Source organism: Anomaloglossus baeobatrachus, chromosome 1 (assembly GCF_048569485.1).
Source record: "Anomaloglossus baeobatrachus isolate aAnoBae1 chromosome 1, aAnoBae1.hap1, whole genome shotgun sequence".
In the NCBI taxonomy this organism is placed as follows: domain Eukaryota; kingdom Metazoa; phylum Chordata; class Amphibia; order Anura; family Aromobatidae; genus Anomaloglossus; species Anomaloglossus baeobatrachus.
The window spans coordinates 522,857,020-522,877,987 of record NC_134353.1 but is presented as its reverse complement, the minus strand read 5'-3'; positions in this window follow the sequence as shown (position 1 = coordinate 522,877,987).

The window sequence follows — 20,968 nt, the reverse complement described above, 5'->3', positions numbered from 1 at the left end:
AGTTATAATGAGTTGGAGTGTGCAATGCAGGTATAGGTGCTGCAAATGTCTTTGCACTAGTATGACTAGACAACAGTCCAATAGCCACGTTTAGGATGCCACTAGGTACACTGAGTGTTTGCTAGTATAATGGCTTAGTTATAATGAGTTGGAGTGTGCAATGCAGGCAGAGGTGCTGCAAATGTCTTTGCACTAGTGGGACTATAGCAAAGTCCAATAGCCACGTTTAGGATGCCACTAGGTACACTGAGTGTTTGCTAGTATAATGGCTTAGTTATCATGAGTTGGAGTGTGCAATGCAGGCAGAGGTGCTGCAAATGTCTTTGCACTAGTGGGACTATAGCAAAGTCCAATAGCCACGTTTAGGATGCCACTAGGTACACTGAGTGTTTGCTAGTATAATGGCTTAGTTATCATGAGTTGGAGTGTGCAATGCAGGCAGAGGTGCTGCAAATGTCTTTGCACTAGTGGGACTATAGCAAAGTCCAATAGCCACGTTTAGGATGCCACTAGGTACAATGAGTGTTTGCTAGTATAATGGCTTAGTTATCATGAGTTGGAGTGTGCAATGCAGGCAGAGGTGCTGCAAATGTCTTTGCACTAGTGGGACTATAGCAAAGTCCAATAGCCACGTTTAGGATGCCACTAGGTACACTGAGTGTTTGCTAGTATAATGGCTTAGTTATAATGAGTTGGAGTGTGCAATGCAGGTATAGGTGCTGCAAATGTCTTTGCACTAGTGTGACTAGACAACAGTCCAATAGCCACGTTTAGGATGCCACTAGGTACACTGAGTGTTTGCTAGTATAATGGCTTAGTTATAATGAGTTGGAGTGTGCAATGGAGGCAGAGGTGCTGCAAATGTCTTTGCACTAGTGGGACTGTAGCAAAGTCCAATAGCCACGTTTAGGATGCCACTAGGTACACTGAGTGTTTGCTAGTATAATGGCTTAGTTATCATGAGTTGGAGTGTGCAATGCAGGCAGAGGTGCTGCAAATTTCTTTGCACTAGTGGGACTATAGCAAAGTCCAATAGCCACGTTTTGGATGACACTAGGTACACTGAGTGTTTGCTAGTATAATGGCTTAGTTATAATGAGTTGTAGTGTGCAATGCAGGCAGAGCTGCTGCAAATGTCTTTGCACTAGTGGGACTATAGCAAAGTCCAATAGCCACGTTTAGGATGCCACTAGGTACACTGAGTGTTTGCTAGTATAATGGCTTAGTTATCATGAGTTGGAGTGTGCAATGCAGGCAGAGGTGCTGCAAATGTCTTTGCACTAGTGGGACTATAGCAAAGTCCAATAGCCACGTTTAGGATGCCACTAGGTACAATGAGTGTTTGCTAGTATAATGGCTTAGTTATCATGAGTTGGAGTGTGCAATGCAGGCAGAGGTGCTGCAAATGTCTTTGCACTAGTGGGACTATAGCAAAGTCCAATAGCCACGTTTAGGATGCCACTAGGTACACTGAGTGTTTGCTAGTATAATGGCTTAGTTATAATGAGTTGGAGTGTGCAATGCAGGCAGAGGTGCTGCAAATGTCTTTGCACTAGTGGGACTATAGCAAAGTCCAATAGCCACGTTTAGGATGCCACTAGGTACACTGATTCTTTGCTAGTATAATGGCTTAGTTATCATGAGTTGGAGTGTGCAATGCAGGCAGAGGTGCTGCAAATGTCTTTGCACTAGTGGGACTATAGCAAAGTCCAATAGCCACGTTTAGGATGCCACTAGGTACACTGAGTGTTTGCTAGTATAATGGCTTAGTTATAATGAGTTGGAGTGTGCAATGCAGGTATAGGTGCTGCAAATGTCTTTGCACTAGTGTGACTAGACAACAGTCCAATAGCCACGTTTAGGATGCCACTAGGTACACTGAGTGGTTGCTAGTATAATGGCTTAGTTATCATGAGTTGGAGTGTGCAATGCAGGCAGAGGTGCTGCAAATGTCTTTGCACTAGTGGGACTATAGCAAAGTCCAATAGCCACGTTTAGGATGCCACTAGGTACACTGAGTGTTTGCTAGTATAATGGCTTAGTTATAATGAATTGGAGTGTGCAATGCAGGCAGAGGTGCGGCAAATGTCTTTGCACTAGTGGGACTATAGCAAAGTCCAATAGCCACGTTTAGGATGCCACTAGGTACACTGAGTGTTTGCTAGTATAATGGCTTAGTTATCATGAGTTGGAGTGTGCAATGCAGGCAGAGGTGCTGCAAATGTCTTTGCACTAGTGGGACTATAGCAAAGTCCAATAGCCACGTTTAGGATGCCACTAGGTACATTGAGTGTTTGCTAGTATAATGGCTTAGTTATAATGAGTTGGAGTGTGCAATGCAGGTATAGGTGCTGCAAATGTCTTTGCACCAGTGTGACTAGACAACAGTCCAATAGCCACGTTTAGGATGCCACTAGGTACACTGAGTGTTTGCTAGTATAATGGCTTAGTTATAATGAGTTGGAGTATACAATGCAGGCAGAGGTGCTGCAAATGTCTTTGCACTAGTGGGACTATAGCAAAGTCCAATAGCCACGTTTAGGATGCCACTAGGTACACTGAGTGTTTGCTAGTATAATGGCTTAGTTATCATGAGTTGGAGTGTGCAATGCTGGCAGAGGTGCTGCAAATGTCTTTGCACTAGTGGGACTATAGCAAAGTCCAATAGCCACGTTTAGGATGCCACTAGGTACACTGAGTGTTTGCTAGTATAATGGCTTAGTTATCATGAGTTGGAGTGTGCAATGCAGGCAGAGGTGCTGCAAATGTCTTTGCACTAGTGGGACTATAGCAAAGTCCAATAGCCACGTTTAGGATGCCACTAGGTACACTGAGTGTTTGCTAGTATAATGGCTTAGTTATAATGAGTTGGAGTGTGCAATGCAGGTATAGGTGCTGCAAATGTCTTTGCACTAGTGTGACTAGACAACAGTCCAATAGCCACGTTTAGGATGCCACTAGGTACACTGAGTGTTTGCTAGTATAATGGCTTAGTTATAATGAGTTGGAGTGTGCAATGCAGGCAGAGGTGCTGCAAATGTCTTTGCACTAGTGGGACTATAGCAAAGTCCAATAGCCACGTTTAGGATGCCACTAGGTACACTGAGTGTTTGCTAGTATAATGGCTTAGTTATCATGAGTTGGAATGTGCAATGCAGGCAGAGGTGCTGCAAATGTCTTTGCACTAGTGGGACTATAGCAAAGTCCAATAGCCACGTTTAGGATGCCACTAGGTACACTGAGTGTTTGCTAGTATAATTGCTTAGTTATAATGAATTGGAGTGTGCAATGCAGGCAGAGGTGCTGCAAATGTCTTTGCACTAGTGGGACTATAGCAAAGTCCAATAGCCACGTTTAGGATGCCACTAGGTACACTGAGTGTTTGCTAGTATAATGGCTTAGTTATCATGAGTTGGAGTGTGCAATGCAGGCAGAGGTGCTGCAAATGTCTTTGCACTAGTGGGACTATAGCAAAGTCCAATAGCCACGTTTAGGATGCCACTAGGTACACTGAGTGTTTGCTAGTATAATGGCTTAGTTATAATGAGTTGGAGTGTGCAATGCAGGTATAGGTGCTGCAAATGTCTTTGCACTAGTGTGACTAGACAACAGTCCAATAGCCACGTTTAGGATGCCACTAGGTACACTGAGTGTTTGCTAGTATAATGGCTTAGTTATAATGAGTTGGAGTGTGCAATGCAGGCAGAGGTGCTGCAAATGTCTTTGCACTAGTGGGACTATAGCAAAGTCCAATAGCCACGTTTAGGATGCCACTAGGTACACTGAGTGTGTGCTAGTATAATGGCTTAGTTATCATGAGTTGGAGTGTGCAATGCAGGCAGAGGTGCTGCAAATGTCTTTGCACTAGTGGGACTATAGCAAAGTCCAATAGCCAAGTTTAGGATGCCACTAGGTACACTGAGTGTTTGCTAGTATAATGGCTTAGTTATAATGAATTGGAGTGTGCAATGCAGGCAGAGGTGCTGCAAATGTCTTTGCACTAGTGGGACTATAGTAAAGTCCAATAGCCACGTTTAGGATGCCACTAGGTACACTGAGTGTTTGCTAGTATAATGGCTTAGTTATCATGAGTTGGAGTGTGCAATGCAGGCAGAGGTGCTGCAAATGTCTTTGCACTAGTGGGACTATAGCAAAGTCCAATAGCCACATTTAGGATGCCACTAGGTACACTGAGTGTTTGCTAGTATAATGGCTTAGTTATAATGAGTTGGAGTGTGCAATGCAGGTATAGGTGCTGCAAATGTCTTTGCACTAGTGTGACTAGACAACAGTTTAATAGCCACGTTTAGGATGCCACTAGGTACACTGAGTGTTTGCTAGTATAATGGCTTAGTTATAATGAGTTGGAGTGTGCAATGCAGGCAGAGGTGCTGCAAATGTCTTTGCACTAGTGGGACTATAGCAAAGTCCAATAGCCACGTTTAGGATGCCACTAGGTACACTGAGTGTTTGCTAGTATAATGGCTTAGTTATCATGAGTTTTAGTGTGCAATGCAGGCAGAGGTGCTGCAAATGTCTTTGCACTAGTGGGACTATAGCAAAGTCCAATAGCCACGTTTAGGATGCCACTAGGTACAATGAGTGTTTGCTAGTATAATGGCTTAGTTATAATGAGTTGGAGTGTGCAATGCAGGTATAGGTGCTGCAAATGTCTTTGCACTAGTGTGACTAGACAACAGTCCAATAGCCACGTTTAGGATGCCACTAGGTACACTGAGTGTTTGCTAGTATAATGGCTTAGTTATTATGAATTGGAGTGTGCAATGCAGGCAGAGGTGCTGCAAATGTCTTTGCACTAGTGTGACTAGACAAATGTCCAATAGCCACGTTTAGGATGCCACTAGGTACACTGAGTGTTTGCTAGTATAATGGCTTAGTTATAATGAGTTGGAGTGTGCAATGCAGGCAGAGGTGCTGCAAATGTCTTTGCACTAGTGGGACTATAGCAAAGTCCAATAGCCACGTTTAGGATGCCACTAGGTACACTGAGTGTTTGCTAGTATAATGGCTTAGTTATCATGAGTTGGAGTGTGCAATGCAGGCAGAGGTGCTGCAAATGTCTTTGCACTAGTGGGACTATAGCAAAGTCCAATAGCCACGTTTAGGATGCCACTATGTACACTGAGTGTTTGCTAGTATAATGGCTTAGTTATAATGAATTGGAGTGTGCAATGCAGGCAGAGGTGCTGCAAATGTCTTTGCACTAGTGTGACTAGACAAATGTCCAATAGCCACGTTTAGGATGCCACTAGGTACACTGAGTGTTTGCTAGTATAATGGCTTAGTTATAATGAGTTGGAGTGTGCAATGCAGGCAGAGGTGCTGCAAATGTCTTTGCACTAGTGGGACTATAGCAAAGTCCAATAGCCACGTTTAGGATGCCACTAGGTACACTGAGTGTTTGCTAGTATAATGGCTTAGTTATCATGAGTTGGAGTGTGCAATGCAGGCAGAGGTGCTGCAAATGTCTTTGCACTAGTGGGACTATAGCAAAGTCCAATAGCCACGTTTAGGATGCCACTAGGTACACTGAGTGTTTGCTAGTATAATGGCTTAGTTATAATGAATTGGAGTGTGCAATGCAGGCAGAGGTGCTGCAAATGTCTTTGCACTAGTGTGACTAGACAAATGTCCAATAGCCACGTTTAGGATGCCACTAGGTACACTGAGTGTTTGCTAGTATAATGGCTTAGTTATAATGAGTTGGAGTGTGCAATGCAGGCAGAGGTGCTGCAAATGTCTTTGCACTAGTGGGACTATAGCAAAGTCCAATAGCCACGTTTAGGATGCCACTAGGTACACTGAGTGTTTGCTAGTATAATGGCTTAGTTATAATGAGTTGGAGTGTGCAGAGGACAGGAGGGTACAGTGCCAGGATTGTGGGGCTCTGGGTAGAGGAAAGGAAGCCTGCCTTTCTATTCCCTCCTAATAGGGAAATGCAGGGAGGAAATCCCTGACCTTTGCTACACAGACGCTGTCGCTGTTTTCAGGATCTGTCACCTATGGCTCTGACCCTACCGGTTTGAGCCCTTAAAAGGACTGATAGAAAGTGCTCTCCTAATGCTGTCCAGTGCTGTGTATGGAGCGCATACAGCTGTATCGGCGATAGGACAAAGGACGGAGCTGCGACAGTGATGTCTGACACCAAAGACGCAGAAGAGATAATGGCGTCCTGGAGGAAAATGTCCGGTTTTATAATGCAGGGACATGTGACATGGACATCCTATCACACATGCCGTTTCTTCTCTGGCTAAAAGTCCACTTAGCTGTGTGTGTGTCTGGGATTGGCTGACATGCTGGCCCGCCCCACAAGACGCGCGCGCTTAGGGAAGGAAGACAAGGAAAAAAAAAAAAATGGCGATCGCCATTATAGAAACAGCAGTGATCTGAAGGCGCTGTTCCCGCACACTATACACTGAAATGTCATAATAGTGTGAGTTACAGAGTGACTTACACTATTACAGCGGAAACCAAGCTAGGAATTAGCTGTTTTTTTGCTGCTAGAACCGTTCTCGAACGTTTCTAGAACTATCGAGCTTTTGCAAAAAGCTCGAGTTCTAGTTCGATCTAGAACAGGCCCCAAAATCACTCGAGCCTAGAACTGGAGAACCTCGAACCGCGAACCGCGCTCAACTCTAATATAGATAGATAGATGTGAAACACCTATAATGTCCTACCTACGTATTTTAAGCTGTTAACTTTTAGGGACTTTCATGTGGCATTAAAGGGTATTTAGTTTTGTATTTAGCCACAAAATAAATAATTACATTAAAAAATTTACATGGTGTCCCCCTATTTTTGGTAGCCAGCTAAGGTAAAGCAGACAGTTGCTGCCTGCAGTCTGCAGCTGGCAGCTTCACCTTGCCTGGTAATCCAAAAAAGAGGTCTCCCCGCGCTGTTTTTAAAATTATTTATTTATGAGACATTATATAGGTATTTGACATCTATCTATTTTATCTATTCATCTAAAGGGTGCTTTACATGCTGCGACATCGCTAACGATATATTGTTGGGGTCACGGTGTTTGTGACGCACATCCGGCGTCGTTAGATACATCGCAGCATGTAACACCTCTGAGTGACCTAAAATGATCGCAAAAGAGGTAAAAATCATTGGTATTGGAGAGGTCGCTCCAACACCAAAAATCGTTGACAGGTGAGTAGCGAGGTTGTTTGTCATTCCTGCGGCAGCACACATCGCTGTGTGTGACACCGCAGGAACGAGGAACCACATCGTACCTGCTTCCACCAGCAATGAGGAAGGAATGAGGTGGGCGGGATGTTTGGCCCGCTTATCTCCGCCCCTCCTCTGCTATTGGGCGGCCACTTAGTGACGTCGCTATGACATCGAACGAACCGCCGCCTTAGAAAGGAGGCGGCTCACTGGTCACAGCGACGTCGCTAGGCAGGTAATTATATGTGATGGGTGTAAGCGATGTTGTGCGACACGGGCAGCGATTTGCCCGTGTCGCACAACCAACGGGGGCGGGTACGCTCGCTAGCGATATCGGTACCGATGTCGCAGCGTGTAAACTACCCTTAAATATCTAGCTTTTGACATCATGTAAAAGTTCATGTTAAAAACACATTATGTATGCATATCTGTGTGCTGTCCATGTGCCATCCATATCCTGCACATAATTCTCGCACTCATTAACTTGTATTGCCGAGGTATGCAGGCACACGAAGAATGCTGCAATTTGTCCTGCACTCTGAAAACTAGCAATCTGCTCTACCCTATTGACATTAGTGTGAGTGCAATGTGATTTTATAATTGCATTGCACTTGCAGACTTTATGGGCAGATGTGATTGAACCATTATATGCAGCATCATTTATAAATTCCGCTGCATTAGCTCCTTCATAGTGCAAGGCAGTAATGAGAAAATGTATATATTCACATATAATTTCAAAATAAATTTGGCAGTTCAATCTAATTTGTCAAGAAAATACTCCTTTCACTCTTTCCTTCCAAAGATGCTTGAAGGAACATCTGTGTCTTAGGGCATAATTGAGGTGGACTTTGAGAAGGATCTGGAGTATAAGGTAAATCGAATTCTGAATTTTAGGAGCTGTTTGTAATCTTTTGACAAGTGGAAGGGTTATAGTCCTGAGGATCAAACACTACATCTCCACTGCTACCTGATTAGCGTAGGATTAATTTCATTACACAATATGCCATAGACAACTAGAGGTACCCTAACTCTAAACCATTAAAACTTAACATTTACTGTCATAATTATGAAATGCCTGACCATTAAAAAACATAGCAAAAGGGAAAGCTTATTTATAGACCATTACTGTCTCATGTGGACTATCTGGCCGCGGATCTTAGTCTCCTATATTATCCCTTTAGTGTACTCTCCCTAATACTAATTAATTAAAATGATTCAGCTACTAGCTATAAATTTCCTCACCTTGGGTCTCCATCTACCCATGCACACTTTCTTTATCTTGGTTAGTTCTGCATAGCTGCACCTCTCTGGTTCCTCAGAAGGAATGAGAAAGAACTTGATGGCCCTTCAGGGACTCAGGTCCATATTGTGGTTTTTATTTGTGTGGCTGGGGATATTCTAGTCTGTACAGGAACCAGCATGATGTGGTTGCGGCTCTAGTGTTGAAGGTTTTATTTCTCCCTTTAGCAGTATTTGAGTAGGTATGAGTACAGTCAGAAACTGGAACTAATTGTTAGAGGTATGTGCCAGCTGTATAACTAAGCAGGCTTAGTTCATGAGCCATCTCAATACACATGCACAAACATCTGCTACACATGTATGACGGATATCTGGATGGGGTTATAGTGTGATTCTAATGGTGGCTCTGTGTAATATGTACAGCATGTATTTGTATATAGAGAGGTATAGAGCCCATATTCCATATTAGACATGGATGGCCTTACCCCAATAGCACAGAATTCAGGGATGCAGATATAATTCTGTGGTGAGGTCATATGTCGTATAATCCTGGCAGGGCTCTACATACGTATGTCATATGGTGATGATGGAAGAAATCAGGAGAGAAAATAGAGCCTAGATAAAACATGAAGACATAAAACACTGCTCTTGATTTTTTATTCTACAATTACACAATAATTAGAAAATATCTGATTTCAGTTAGATTAGGAATCAATGTTTCTTTGTATTCGGCATTAATCTGTTCCGTGACACTTTTTCATTTCTAGTGGATCCCCTATGGTTTTTAGTGTACAACACAATAATAGAGAGAATAATTGGTATGGAGAGTGTGCCAAAACACGGAGTGACCATTGTTACAAAGACACAGAAATATTCTGCTTTAAGTACTACAAAATAAAGGACCATTTCTGTGTCAATTGTAATTACATTAAACATTACCCCTTTTTGAAGAACACAAAGAAATGCAAAAAAAAGTGTCATGTGAAAGCATAATGTCTGCAGTGTTCACTACATGCTGTTTTCGGAATTCATGCAGTGTCAAACATTTTCATTGAAAGAAAATTACATCCAATTACTAAGTCGATGATTTGACTTTAATCCAAAGTCTTGTACTTGCTAGAAACAAAATAATGCTTCACTTTATTCAACTGTCACAACCATGGATGTCTATTCAATCCATCATCGTACTGCTATCATTTAATATATACAGTATACCGGTATATAAGTATTTATATAAGTTGTTGCATTTTTAATTAACTATATCATTATTAAAATTAAACATATACAATTCATAGGTGGCTTTTTGAGAAGTTATTTTGTTTTAATAATATTTGTCAATTTTATCTATTATTCATTATTAAGGCCCATGCGTTCAGTAATACTTTATAAAAGTATGAGTATGAGTATGAATATGAGTAAGAAAAGTTGAGATGCACTATATAGTCTGTTAATAGCAGTGTATTGGGACTCATCTTGCTATGTAGAGACAGAGCAGGGGCTCCTAGGCTGGCCCACAGACTCGAGACCCTGCACTGTCCCTTATCTCGGAGGTATGCTTGATGGTAGCTAGGTCCGAGCTCCCAGCGTGACCCTGACTCCTTTCTGAGCTCTTATATTACTCTTCCCACCCTGGGAGCAAGCTGGAAACCCAGTAACTAAACCCCACAGAAAAGATAAGGACAAAGGGGAATAAAAACTCGTACACACTGCACTCAAACACAAAGGAGAGTGTTACGATCCAGAACCATGGAAAACCACCATAAATCAGTGGTAAAAGGTAACAAGAGCATTGGCAACTAATCTGGCCGCCATCCCCTTACTAACCATCAACACTAGAAGTAGCCGAGGGGTGAACTAACATCCTGTGCACCTCGAACCCAGCCGGAGAACTAGCTATCCTAAAGGAAGGAAAGATGAATAACTCTCTGCCTCAGAAAATAGATAAAGAATAGCAAGCCCTCCACATTCAAAGACTGCGGTGATATAGGAAAACACAATAGACAGATAGATGATAGGATTAGCAAAAGGTGAGGCCCTAGTGACTAAATAGGACAGGATAGGAAAGGGACTGATGGTGGCTAGAGAAAAACCCTGCAAAAATCCAAAAATCTGATAGTACAAAAATCCCTCAGATCGCTAGATCTGAACTCTGTCCTATACCAGGCGCTCTTGTCCTATCAATGAACAGAAAGCAGGAACCATTACAAATTCAAGAAGCAACAAACACATGGACTTATAGGAGCAATACTCCAAACATAGCTGCAGGGAGCTTCCCAGCTAAGCAACTGAGAGGGAAGATCCCTGCATGCAAATAAACTGAAAACAACCACAGCAAATGACAAACTCAGATAAGAGCAAAAAGAACCAAACAACAAATAAAGAGCCAAGCACTTATCTGGGGTAAATGTGGTCTGGAGCAGGATGAAGCAGGCTGGTGTACAAAGAACAACTGACATCCGGCATAGCCTGCTATCAGACCAGGGTTTAAATAAGCAGAGGGTTAGCAATGGAAACGCCCATTGCTCAACACACCTGGTCTCTGTCCAAACCATTCCTGGCCACAAGAGGGAGCCTCAAAGCAGCAAAAGCATAACTGACAATCACAACAGTACCCCCCCCTTGAGGAGGGGTCACCGAACCCTCACTGATGCCACCGGGTCGCTCAGGATGAGCATGATGGAAGGCACGAACCAACCTGTCCGCATGAATGTCAGAAGCCACAACCCAAGAGTTCTCCTCCTGCCCATAAGCCTTCCATTTCACAAGGTACTGAAGCTGTCACCTACTGCGACGAGAATCCAGAATTTTTTCAACCTCATACTCTAGATCCCCTTGTACCAAAAATGCCAGGATCACCCGCCAAAACAGAACAATGAACCTCAGAGACAACTCGGTCTCTCCATTGGTCCGGGACAAACAGTTTCCCAGTAGGACATCTCTCAGGTTTATCCCCCTGAAATTCCGCCAGTGCCAACCGCAGATCAGGCGAAATGGCCGAGAGAACTACATCATCATTCAGGATAGTAGACGGCTCGACAACCTCCAAAGAGTCAGCACAGAAACTCCTGGAAAGGGCATCGGCCTTAACATTCTTGGTGCCTGGCAAAAAAGAGACCACAAAATTAAACCGCGTAAAAAACAAAGCCCACCTAGCCTGCCAAGGATTCAACCTCTTGGCAGATTCCAGATAGGTAAGATTCTTGTGGTCCGTAAGCACCACGACTTGATGTCTAGCCCCCTCCAACCAATGTCTTCACTCTTCAAGTGCCCACTTCATAGCCAATAATAGCCCAATAATAGCCCATAATTCCGTTCAGAAGGAGCAAACTTCCGAGAGAAAAAGGCACAGGGCTTAAGTTTACCCGAAGTAGCGTCTCGTTGAGACAGAACAGCTCCTGCTCTGATCTCTGAGGCATCGATCTCAACCTGAAATGGGCGAGACACATAAGATTGCTGCAGGACTGGGGCAGAAGTGAATCACCTCTTAAGCTCCTGGAAGGCCACAATCGCCTCTGGGGTCCAATGCTCAGCATAAGCCCCCTTCTTAGTCAAATCCGTCAGAGGCTTGACAATGGCAGAAAAATTGGCTATAAATTTACAGTAAAAATTAGCAAACCCCAAAAACTGCTGCAGGGATTTTAGAGAAGTCGGTTGCACCCAGTCGTAAATAGCCTGAACCTTAACCGGGTCCATTTCGATAATGAAGGGAGACAAGGTAAAGCCCAAGAAGGAAATCCTTTGCACCCCAAAGAGGCACTTTGACCCCTTAGCGTACAGTGCATTATCCTTAAGTATCTGAAAAACAGCCCGTACTTGCCCAACATGAGAGTCATCAGAAAAAATCAAGATGTCATCCAAATAGACAATCAAAAATTTACCAATAAGGTCCAGAAAATATCATTCATGAAGGCCTGGAAGACGGAGGGGGCATTAGTGAGACCAAAAGGCAACACTAGGTACTCAAAATGCCCCTCAGGAGTATTAAAAGCCGTCTTCCATTCATCACTCTCCTTAATACGGATATGATTATACGCACCCTTAAGATCCAGTTTCGTAAACCATTTGGCACCCTTCACTCTAGAGAAAAGATCAGACATCAGAGGCAAAGGGTACTGATATTTGATTGTAATTTTATTAAGAAGACGGTAATAAATACAAGGTCTCAACGACCCATCTTTCTTAGAAACAAAGAAAAAGCCAGCACCCAAAGGAAGAAGAGGGACGAATGTGCCCCTTCTGCAATGATTCCCTGATGTATGACCGCATGGCATCATGTTCGGGCACAGACAAGTTAAAATCCGCTCCTTGGGAAATTTACAACCTGGCACCAGTTCAATGGCACAGTCACAGTCCCGGTGTGGGGGCAGAGAATCAGATTCCTGGTCATTAAATATATCATGGAAATCAGACAAGAAGGCCGGAACATCAACTGCCTGAGCAGACGTGGACGACACGGAAAGATCCTGATGCACACCTTGACAACCCCAACTAGCTACCGACAGGGATCTCCAGTCACGTACTGGATTATGGGTCTGCAACCACGGAAATCCCAGAACCAAGATATCCTGTATATTATTCAATATTAAAAATTTACAAGTTTCCTGATGCGCTGGTGCAACTCTCATAGGCACCTGGGTCCAAAATTGGGGTTTATTTTCTGCCAAAGGGGTAGCATCAATGCCCCTTAAAGGAATAGGAGTTTGCAAAGGAATCATGGGGAGACCACAATCCCTAGCAAACCCAAAATCCATCAAATTGAGTGCTGCCCCTGAGTCCACAAAGGCCAGTGCAGAAAATGAAGACAATGAGCAAATCAATGTGAGAGACAAAAGAAACTTTGATTGCAAAGAACCCACAGTAACAGAAGTAGCCAATCTCCTTTCACGTTTAGGGCCGACAGAGATATTATGAGAAGTGTCTCCACAATAGAAGCACAGTCTATTCTTCCATCTGAACCTCTGCCGACTAGCATTAGAAAGGACCCTATCACACTCCATAGCCTCCAAAGGCTGTTCCTCAGGCACAAAACCAGCAGGAATCTTCCTGCGCTCACGTAATCGCCTATCAATCTGAATGGCTAAGGTCGAAAAGGCATCAAGACCAGAAGGGACTGGGAATCCCACCATTACATCCTTCACAGTATCAGCAATACCCTTCCGAAAAAGAGCCGCAAGCGCGTCATCATTCCATTTGGTAAGGACCACCCACTTTCGAAATTTCTGACAAAAAGTTTCTGCAGAATCCAGACCCTGAGTTAAGGACAACAAGGCCTTTTCTGCTTGGTCCGCAATATTGGGTTCGTCATATAATAAACCCAAGGCCTGAAAAAAGGAATCCACATCACTGAGAATCGGATCATCAGACGCCAAAGATAAGGCCCAGTCCTGAGGGTCACCACGCAGCAGGCAGATGACAATCTTGACCTGCTGTACGGGATTCCCTGAGGACTTAGGGCGCAGGTCAAAAAATAATTTACAATTATTTTTGAAGCTCAAAGATCTCGACCTATCTCCCGAAAAAAATTCAGGAACGGGAATCTTAGGATCTGCAAGGGGAGTCTGTGCAAGATAAGACTCTATACGGTGAACCTTAGCATCAAAATGAGCAACACGCTCACCCAATTCATCCATGCTAGAAAAAATAAATCATCCACGGAACCCAAAGAAAAAGAGGAAAAACACCAAAAAAAATTTCAGCAGACTTTTTTTTTTTTTTTCCCTTCTTAAGAGTACCCTTTAAATTTGTTGGCCGGATGTACTGTTATGATCCGGAACCATGCAAGATCACCATAAATTATTGGTAAAAGGTAACAAGAGCATTGGCAACTAATCTGGCCGCCATTGCCTTACTAACCATCAACACTAGAAGTAGCCGAGGTGTGAACTAACATCCTGTGCACCGCGAACCCAGCCGGAGAACTAGCTATCCTAAAGGAAGGAAAGATGAATAACTCTCTGCCTCAGAAAATAGATAAAGAATAGCAAGCCCCCCACATTCAAAGACTGCGGTGATATAGGAAAACACAATACACAGATAGATGATAGGATTAGCAAAAGGTGAGGCCCTACTGACTAAATAGGACAGGATAGGAAAGGAACTGATGGTGGCCAGAGAAAAACCCTGCAAAAATCCAAAAACCTGATAGTACAAAAATCCCTCAGATCGCTAGATCTGAACTCCGTCCTATACCAGGCGCTATTGTCATACCAATGAACAGAAAGCAGGAACCATTACAAATTCAAGAAGCAACAAACACATGGACTTATAGGAGCAATACTCCAAACATAGCTGCAGGGAGCTTCCCAGCTAAGCAACTGAGAGGGAAGATCCCTGCATGCAAATAAACTGAAAACAACCACAGCAAATGACAAACTCAGATAAGAGCAAAAAGAACCAAACAACAAATAAAGAGCCAAGCACTTATCTGGGGTAGATGTGGTCTGGAGCAGGATGAAGCAGGCTGGTGTACAAAGAACAACTGACATCCAGCATAGCCTGCTATCAGACCAGGGTTTAAATAAGCAGAGAGTTAGCAATGGAAACGCCCATTGCTCAACACACCTGGTCTCTGGCCAAACCATTCCTGGCCACAAGAGGGAGCCTCAAAGCAGCAAAAGCATAACTGATATTCACAACAGGAGAGACAAAATGTGTACAAGGGAGTAAAGCAAAGGGTAGGAAATAAACACACAACAGGGGGACTTTCACACCAATCAGAAAAGAAACTGTAGATCACATTTACAGGATAAACACAAAGACAAGGATTGCTGAAGCTATATCCGGCAACAAGCAACAGGATGCAGAACCTTAAAAAGGGTGAAGTCAGCTGTGAAAGGTCATTAGCAGCCTGAGCTCCCAGCAGCGATTCACAAGCCAGCAGGAATTAACTCCTGCTGTACTGGAGAGCAGTGAAGCAAAACACAGCCGACATCCGTAACAAGCTGTGCAACAAAGAGATCTCAGGATGCATGTCAGACTCTGTGGTGTGAACAGTAGAGATGAGCGAACCGGTCCCGGTTCGGCTCGAGGTCGGTTCGCCGAACGGAGGTCCCGTTCGAGTTCGGTTCGTCGAACGTTCGACGAACCGAACTCGAGCCAATAGGAAACAATGGCAGGCAATCACAAACACAGAAAAACACCTAGAAAACACCCTCAAAGGTGTCCAAAAGGTGACAAACAACTCACAACACAACACAAACACATGGGAAAGTGACAAGGACATATACTCATGCGAAAACAAAACAGCTGGACAAGGAAAAAGAGGAGGACACACAGATATATGAGTATATGCAAGGAAACATCGATTCCATTATTGTGCAACTTGAGCCCTGCTCATTTTAGGCTTCCAATCTGGATAAATTGCCTGAGCTCGCCACGTACGCCTTGGGGATCTTGTCATGTCCTGCAGCCAGCGTTCTCTCGGAACCTGTCTTCAGTGCTGCTGGTGGTCTGCTGGCAGATAAGCACACGCGTCTGTCCACTGACAATGTGGACATGGCTCTCAGAGGACTTTTCTTCCCCTGGGTCAGCCAGGGGACGGGAAAGGCACGCGTATTTTTAAGAGTGCTTCATGCAAAGCATCTTTTTCTTTTTCAAAAGGGGGGGTCAACCGATGCCAGTCAAGTGGGGTGTGTGTGGCCCAGTTAGTGGCAACGAGGGAGACTGTGGTTGGAGTCCCCTCGCTGTGTTTCTAAAAGAACCAAGATGAACAAGTCATGGCTCTCAGAGGACTTTTCTTCCCCTGGGTCAGCCAGGGGACGGGAAAGGCACGCGTATTTTTGAGAGTGCTTCATGCAAAGCATCTTTTTCATCTTGAAAATTGGGTCAACTGATGCCAGTCAAGTGGGGTGTGTGTGGCCCAGTTAGTGGAAACGAGGGAGACTGTGGTTGGAGTCCCCTCGCTGAGTTTCTAAAAGAACCAAGATGAACAAGTCATGGCTCTCAGAGGACTTTTCTTCCCCTGGGTCAGCGAGGGGACGGGAAAGGCACGCGTATTTTTGAGAGTGCTTCATGGAAAGCATCTTTTTCTTTTTCAAAAGGGGGGGTCAACCGATGCCAATCATGAGGGGTGTGTGTGGCCCAGTTAGTGACAACGAGGGAGACTGTGGTTGGAGTCCCCTCGCTGTGTTTTACATGCTTTTAGAAGGTCATGACATGGCTTGGAGGTTGACTTTCAGCATCTGCAAACTGTTGGCTACCAAAATGCTGCCTTTCCAACACCTGTGGTTATAGACAATGAGGAACATACTGATGAAGATGAGACGCAGATACCCGATTGGGATGACAACTGAAATATTCGGTCAGGGCAAGAAGAGGCTCGGTCTGAGGGGGAGGGGAGTGCAAACACAACAATTGATGATGAAGTTCTAGATCCCACCTACTGTCAACCCACAGTCAGACACTCGAGGAGGTCAACAGAGGCGGTGGAGGAGGATGCAACCGACGACGAAGTTACCTTGCGCCTTCCTGGACAGAGTCGGAGCACTGGTAGCACGTCTACAACTGCATCCTCAGCCACCACTCTGCCTCTGAGCATTATTCGGGGTGGATCAACAGGTCGCATGGCCTCTAAGCCTTGCCTAGCCTGGTCCTTTTTTGACATAGAAAAAGATCGCCCAAATTATGTGATCTGTAAAATTTGTCATGGTTCTCTTAGTAGAGGTCAAAACCTCAGCAGTTTGACAACTTCTTCCATGAATCGTCACATGAATAAATATCATATGGCCCGGTGGGAAGCTCACCGTGCTGCAATGCGGCCTAGCGGAGCGAACCATCCACCGCCTGCCCCTTTCAGTGCATCCGCGCGCTCGTCATCTTCTAGGACTGTGGGGACAGCTGTCACACCTGTTTTTCCACCCACAACTTCCACCACTGTAACCGCAACAGGCAGTTTGCTTGGTAGGTTGTCAGTTGGTTTGGAAGGGGAAACAAGTACGTGTGTACAGCTCTCTCAGACATTGATAGCACCAACGTTGGATGAAGGCAACATCATGTCTCCGCCTGCACTTTCCTCACAAACCTGCATTTTTCCAGGGACACCCTACTCAACACCGTCTACACACAGCAGCCAGATCTCTGTGCCTCAGATGTGGTCAAATAAAAGGCCACTTCCTGCGACCCATGACAAAGCTAAGAGGTTGACTCTATCCCTCTGTAAGCTGTTGGCTACCGAAATGCTGCCTTCCCGCCTAGTGGACACACAGGATTTTAGAGACCTTATGTCTGTCGCTGTGATCCAGTACAAGATGCCCAATCACCACTGCTTCTCCAAGAACAGCATGCCCGCGCTACACCAGCATGTCGCACACAACATCACCACTTCCTTGAGCAACTCTGTGTGCGACAGGGTGCATTTCAACACAGATACTTGGACCAGTAAGCATAGACAGGGTCATTACATGTCACTGACTGGGCACTGGCAAACTATGGTGAGAGATGGAGAAGGGTCTGCTGTCCAAGTCTTGCCGTCCCCACGAGTTGTTTCAATCCTTCTTCTGTATGTAGAAGTTAATACACTGCTTCTGCCTCTTCAACCTCGTGTGGGTCCTCCACCTTGGCGCAAACCCTGTGTGGTCAGGCCACCCTTCCTTGTAACTGCGCACAAGGAATACCACACACCTCCTTACTATGCTGGCAGCAGAGCTCAATGCCATCAGGCGGTCAAAGGTTTACTTTGAAATGTATGGGAAATGTGAGTCACACCGCTGAGAAGTTGTGGACGGTTAGCTCTGGAGACCGAGTTTCATCAATGGTTGTCTCCACTGAACCAGCAGCCAGGGAAGGCCGGGTGCGACAATGATGCAAACATGGGTGCGGCCCTTCGCAGTGACAATGTGACACACATGGCTTGTGTGGTTCACGTGTTGAACCTGGTTGTCCAGCAATTTTTAAAGCACTATCCTGGCCCACATGGCCTTCTGCAGAGAGCACGGTGTAACGCCTTCCTTGATCCACACACTCAGATGGGCTGTTAATGATAGGCTAGAGGGAAGCCACTCACCAAGTAGGACCCCTAGAACCCTGAAACCCTTTAACCCCTATACAGGGATTAGGAATTACACAGGGCCCAAGGTGATTAATACCTGTGGAAGGCTGCAGTTCCAGAGAATAGTAGTCAGGCAGGGTCAAAACATTAGTTGAGGAACAGGAACAGAATGGGACGGGCAGGACTTAATCAGAAAACAAGCAGAGGTGAAATGCGGATCGGCCAACAAGGTACATAAACAGCAAGCAGGAAAAGTAGTCAGGTAACAAGCACACAAAATCATAAAACAGAACTGGGGGTAAAATTAACCAGAGGTTCATAGCTATGTCTGGCAGTGGTCAAAAGACAGGATGGGCATAAAAAAGGGTGTGGTGTCTTCCCATTGGTTGTAGTTGTATGATGGTATTTCATCTGTGAGATACCCACCAGCTACATTCAGCCAGAGATTCTGCATCTGTCAAGGTAATGCAGCCCAGTGTGTGAGCATAACCTGCGTCCACCTGCGCCGCTGGCATCGACTCCTCTCCCATCATCAGCACTATTCATGAAAGGAACACGTTGTCACCTGGCGACCGGAGTACAAATTGACGGAACGGACACCGTTGGTGACTTAACAGCCGTGTGCGGCAATGATGCAAACCTGGCTGCGGGCCATCAGCATGGCAATGTGACACACGTGCCTTGTATGGCTCACGTGTTGAACCTAATTCTCCATCAATTTTTAAAACACCATCACGGCCTACATGGCCTTGTGCAGCGTGCACGCTCGCTATGTGCTCACTTCCATCGTGCGCACACAGCAGCTCAACAACTTTCGTCGCAACAGAAGTCTTTAGGTCTGCTGGTTAAACGCCTGAAATGCGATGTGCCCACACGCAGGAATTTGAATCTGCACATGTTGCAGCGTTTGTGGCAGCACCGCCGAACCCTGCTGCAATACGTTATGACATATAGCCTGGCCTAACTTGATCCAGAGGTGGTGCAGATCATGCTGCTGGAGTGGTGTCAGATCAAGGACCTATGCACCCTGCTACACAGTTTACAAATGTCGACGAAGATGTTTAGCACTGGCAATGTCATTCTCAGCGTGACAATTCTGGTCATCTACATGATGGAGCGCACTGTAATTATTATTCGGAGTCAGGTGTTGGGACAAGAGGAAGGGGAGGAAGTACAGGAGGAGTCATATGCGGAAGGGATAACAAGATCTACGAGGTCCAGATGGTCAGCGGCACCTAGGCGGCAGTCATGGTGAGGGAGAGTGATTAACAAGGGTGCATAGTATCAGCAAAAAGTGTTGAGGAAGGTGCAGGAGCCAATGAAGAAATGGAGGACGAACTTGCGATGGGCATGGAAGACTCAGCAGATGAGTGAGAGCTTGCTCACATTTCGGTTGTGCGAGGTTGTGGTGAGAGGGCAGAGGAAGGAGGCACGATTCTCACCTCTCTGCCACCAACACACCAAGGACTTGGTCCTCCTGGATGCACAAGACACATCAGCGGCTTCTTGCTGCACTACCTACAACATGACCCTCGGATTGTACGAATTCAAAGTAATCCAGAATACTGGGTTGCCACACTGTTACATCCCCGGTACAAGACAAAATTTGGCAAAATAATTCGTGCCATAGAAATGGACGCACGTATACAGGAGTATCTGCATAATGTGGTACGCAATCTTAGATCTACTTTCCCACTAAACACCAGTGCTGCACAGAGTGAATCTCAACGCTTTGTCATGGATAGGAGGAAATGGTCTTTTACTTGTCCACATCTGAGGGACCGAGGGCTGTCTGCTGTGCTGAGATGGCGTTGAGTACGGTGTCCCTGCAGAGTTGCACTTTTGTTCATATACCAAAATGAGTTGAAAAAGGACAGATGCTGGTGGAAAGGGGAACAGGTGTGTTGGAAAGGGGAAATAAGTTTTGGTCCATGGATTTGGTGGTTAAGCAACAGTAACATTTGCTGAAGAAACACCATCTGTTACAGTGTGACTGGCAGATTTGGATAAAGTGGTATATACTATGTTACCGCTATATAACGTAAATTAATAAGAAAAGAAAGAGAAAGGTATATATCACCTTCAGCAGTCAGTGTCCACCGTGCTCCCAGTTGGAAAAGGAGAGTTTGGCAACTGGAAGGTTTAGTGGAGGATACAGAGCTGTGTGGCTATGAAACTAATAGTATCCTGAACCGAGTTAGACGCCATTCGGATCTGGAGACTGGGAGCCCTGTTAGCGTCACAGGGTCCACATGCCCACCCAGCCCAGGAACTCCCTGTTAACAACACAGGGGCCATTGAGTACGCTGACCGTGTGCGTAGGGGCCACACCTGTGGACAGCAGGCGCATCAGCAGCAGCAGGCCTGTTAATGCCACTGGGCTGCACAAGCAGGACTGGTAGGACAGGAGCTGGTCTTAACCGTTCTGCGTTACCAACTGTGGTGGTGGCCTGCATCCACCACCCTATCCCTGCCTACCTCTGGCCTAAAGCCGCAATGGGTTCAACACATGGAGGTGTGCTCTTTCGTAGCATAATAGAATACTGCGCA